Genomic DNA, 4,028 nt, shown 5'->3' with positions numbered 1-4,028 from the left:
AATAACATGGAATTTGGACAATGGCGTGCTAATTTTGATTAAAAACTAATATATTTTAAAACAGAACATTTTGGGATTTTTATCTCAAAAGTTTTATTCTCATTTTGGTACCAAATGTACCAACAGGATGATGTCCCTCAGAGAAAAATACAAAAAGAGAAGCTGTGTTCATGTAATGTTGGAATTATTGGAAAAATGCCTGTCAGGCTCTGAAATTATATGAACTTGAGAATAACAACAAATCTTTAAAAAATAAAATAAAAAAGACATGAATGCAGAAAAATTTTCTGAACCTAGACAATGGTCAATGTTTCTGATTTGCACCATCTATGGCGAACAGAAATAGAGGGAAAATAAAACAATAATTAGGATTATCAATATAAGTTGCCAAATATTGGGCCATAGTTTGCCCACCCTTGATAGTGGCATAAACTGATGGGTGATAGGAAAGGGGGCGGGATTGCTCCATGCCAACTTTACCACTGAAAACCCAGAGGCAAATTTCTAATAAAATCTTGCCACTCTGTGGGAACTATTTCCTAAAAAAAAAAGCAAAGATATATAATAAATATCAAAATTAAAAGACCACTGGAAAGATTTTCAGTAGATCAAAAGATGATCAGAATGGGACTTTTAAACAGCTTGAGAGGAGTCATCACTGAGTACAGGGAAATTCAGTTGAAATTGCACGGTTTAGATCTCCCCACCAGCTTTCCCAAAGCAGCAGCAGCATGGTTTCTTGCATTACATAAAAAAAAGAGAAAAGACGAAGAAATTAAATTGCTGTGCTTACAGCTCCCAGTCGGCCAAGCCTTACCAGAACAGTGCGCCTCGTGTTGCACAGGCTGAGATTACAGGACGGGCACAGGAGTGCTTAAAGAGTACCCTCAAGCCCAAAAAAAAAAAAAATCATGAATCTCCTGCTTGCAAGAAAGTATACTTAAAAAAGGAGACGTCCTGTTTTTCTAAGTGAACTGCAGAAAAGCAACGAGACGTGATTGGACCTGACAGGTCTCAGCTCTGTTGAACTGTGCCGCGTAATTAAAAATCAGCAAAGAAAAGAACGCCGTCCGGATTTACAGCCCATCAGAGAACACGGCAATAGCTGACTCATCGTTGTTGTCATCCACCACCATCATTACAACACTATTGAGACTTTTGCTGCTCCATAATAAAACCTTACAAGGAGACAAAATTATGAGTAACAGCCGTGTCATCACTGGAAAACCTTTTCTTCAGGAGTCATCTTCTTTTTATTCTAAAAGGTGTCAGAAAGCCTTATTTGTGCCTGTATTTGTCACAACCTGCTATAATAGGATGGCCTCTTGATAATTTCCGCGTTTGTAATCTTCAATAATTATCCAGAAATAGGAAGGGCTTTCACCGGTTGCGGTGGTTATCTGCGCCATTAAATCACAAGTTTAGAGAAGAAAAAGTGTGAAATATAAAAGAAGATCAATTATGAAGCACCCAACATCTCTTTTGAAGACATGATTAATATTAGGTGGATCGGTTTTCCTTTTATTGACAATTTTATCATCAATTCACAAACATTTGGCAGATTTAATCCATGAAATACCACATTTTTTAATCAATATTTGAAATATTTTTAGGTTAAGTGACAGAAAATAAAGCCGGTGGCACCAAAATATTTTCTTATTAGTGGGTTCTTAATAATTTAGCAATGGAAATGATATAGGGGGGAGGCCAAAAATAGAAGAATGACTGACACAGAGGGGTAGAGTTCAGCACAGACATTCATTACTCGACAGGAAAAGACCACACTCCATCTTCGGCTTTCTGTGAGAGCTCAGCATTTAGTCATATTTTGAAAGATGCAGAAGTCTCTAATGGAAGAAGGAAGGAGCAATTTATGTGCAGGAGAAAAATCAACATGCGGCTGGGTTGTTAGCTGTGTTTCTTTGAGAGGACAGAGCTCTAAAAATGAAAAATAAAAATGATAAAAAAGGTCCACCTGAGTCTTTTCAAGTTAGAAGAAATGGAGTACTGAAGATGCCACAAGGGGGACATGATAAATTATTAAATGTTGAATGCTTCCGGTTTGCACTTTACCTCAAATCTAAAAAAAAAAAAAAAAGGAGCCACATCCTTTATTAACATTCCCTGTGTTATCCAACTTCTTCTTCAATTATTTTGTGTGACTAATAACACCGTAGTGATGTTCCTCACCACCTCTGCAGGAGTCAGAACAATGTTTGCATTTCTTTTCCTCCATTTGGCTCGGTAGCCATCCAGACACACAAATTGTCTATTCTAATAGCATATAATTTCCATCTGCACCAGGAGCCATTAGCACGTCTTTATTCTCGCAGATGAACTGGTTGTGCATTTCTATTAGACAAGTGATCCATTCATATCACAGCTGGAGTTGGTCTGGAGAGTAATTTACAAATGTGATGTTTCTGCACAGGCTATACTTGAGGCAGTGTTTTAATGACTGGAATCACAGGCGCTGTTAGTGAAGACCTTTTGGCACAACAAGCCAAAAAGATCATATGTTCAATAACATCTCGGAGCCCTGGATGTGAGGAGTGATGTGTATCCTACAAGTGGTAGAAACCTTTTATTCTGCTTGATTGAGATGAAGAGATTAAGAACAGATCCCCTGGTGCTGCGTAAAAAGGGAAAAAGTCACGTTCTGCAGCTTGCTTTCGTATTAAAATGCCAAAGACGCAACTGCAGACGCGGTTCCTCCGTCAAACCACAAGAAAGGGGTGATTGGATATCACACTCCAGTCTCATTATCACTTAAATGGCAAGTGGGGCGGACGCATCATTTAGGAAAATACAATGGACAAACTTTGACAACATAAATAACATAAACCAAATCAGAAAACATTGAAATAATGAGAATATAAAAAAAAGTTGCACCTGCAAGTCATTTCTAATGACGCACCATTAAACTCATTCTCTCTGAAAACGCTTTGTAGACATTTCATATTTACAGTTGCTTTAAAAAGATGACACATTTTCAACGCGTAAAAGGAGAGAACAATTTGCGCATTTGCCCCCTACCTTTGTCCACACTGCGCGCTGCGCGTCCGGCTGTCGCCTCCTCAGTAAATCCGGTAAAGATCCTCTGGAAAAAAGCAAAAAAGCTTCACCCCTTTTTGAAATGATGACGAGTTCAGGTTGATTACAGGACGTCACTGGGATGTGAGGTCCCACGGACTGTAGTATCTTCCTGTATGGCTGTGTCTGTGGGCTGCAGGAGCATCACTGAATGTATGAAACAGCGCTTCACATGAACGGAGGGAGAGAAAACACGGCATGGATGCTCCTGTCTGCGTGGATTCTTCCAAAAACCAAACCTCAAACCACAGTTTTAGTCATCTCTGTAAACGAAATTAATTAATCAATTAAGAGTCAAAATGAACAAAAAAGCTAAAATATTGTTACTATATATTATTTTCATGGTGGTTTCTTAATGAAACTATAAAAAAGACATTATTATGCATTTTAAACAAAAAAATATCAGTCTTTTATTTGAACTCAAGCTAAAAAAAAATCACACTAATAAAATAATTTACCAACCTACATTAAGTAAAAGACTCACTCATATTTTGATTATTTTTGTTGAGGGCTTGTTCCTCGAGGGTCCTTCAGAGCTTCTGTGCACTATTAGAAAAACATTTTCCTTTAATTGAATACTTTTAGCAGCACTTCACTTCTGATTAAAACGTAAAAAAAGAGTCCTCAGTAAAAAAGTATTGCTGATGAAAACCTATTTTAAAGCAGGTTTCCTCAAAGCAAGAGAATTGTTTTTTTTTAATATATTAACAATAAGTTTTTATGAGTTTTTAATAGTTATTATTAGTAATTTTATGAGCAGAACAATAATGGAGTTTCTTCAGGATTCCTCTAAAATTCAATTATAAATAATAACTATTACAAATAAATAACAGACTAATTGTTAAATGTATCATTTAATATATTATACTGGAAACTTTGTGCCATCATTAAGACAGATCTATTATTTTTTTTATTAGATTTCTGTATTATGTTCC

At 36.5% G+C, this 4,028-nt stretch overlaps 1 protein-coding gene across 4 annotated transcripts in view; it reads right to left on the bottom strand.

Moving 5' to 3' along the window:
- Positions 1 to 3,331, bottom strand: part of dlgap1b (discs, large (Drosophila) homolog-associated protein 1b) — a 104,595-nt gene extending 101,264 nt beyond the window's left edge. For 3 of the 4 annotated variants that reach the window (XM_036217337.1, XM_024280396.2, XM_024280400.2), the window contains exon 1: positions 3,037 to 3,323. The gene's annotated coding sequence lies outside the window, so the exon portion shown is untranslated. Of the gene's footprint in view, positions 1 to 3,036 lie in introns of all 4 variants that reach the window. The other variant, XM_024280399.2, reaches the window with a different exon arrangement.
- Positions 3,332 to 4,028: the final 697 nt, after the last annotated feature.

Source organism: Oryzias melastigma, linkage group LG20 (assembly GCF_002922805.2).
Source record: "Oryzias melastigma strain HK-1 linkage group LG20, ASM292280v2, whole genome shotgun sequence".
NCBI lineage: Eukaryota > Metazoa > Chordata > Actinopteri > Beloniformes > Adrianichthyidae > Oryzias > Oryzias melastigma.
Note: the sequence above shows the minus strand (reverse complement) of the source record. Positions and strands in the feature narration are given on the sequence as shown.